This window comes from Eimeria mitis, genomic scaffold (genome assembly GCF_000499745.2).
Source record: "Eimeria mitis Houghton genomic scaffold, Emh_scaff1759, whole genome shotgun sequence".
Lineage (NCBI taxonomy): Eukaryota > Apicomplexa > Conoidasida > Eucoccidiorida > Eimeriidae > Eimeria > Eimeria mitis.
In genome coordinates this window covers 9,270-9,565 of record NW_013570076.1, presented here as the reverse complement: position 1 = coordinate 9,565, position 296 = coordinate 9,270, and positions in this window count along the sequence as shown.

Sequence of the window (296 nt, the reverse complement as noted above, 5' to 3'; positions counted from 1 at the left end):
TATATATATATATATATATATATATATATATATATATATATATATATATATATATATATATATAAAGATAGAGATATAGATAGAGACAAAGATAATATAGAGATAAAGATAATACAGAGAAAGAGATACAGTTAAAACATAGATAGTGAGAGATACAGAAAACGAATAAAAAAAAAAAAAAATAAAAAATAAAAAATAAAAGAAACTGCTGTCTATGCAGTTTTGTTTTTGTTTTTCTTTTTCTTTATGTTACTATTACTGCTACATCTATTTGTTTTTTAATTTGTTTTGTTTTA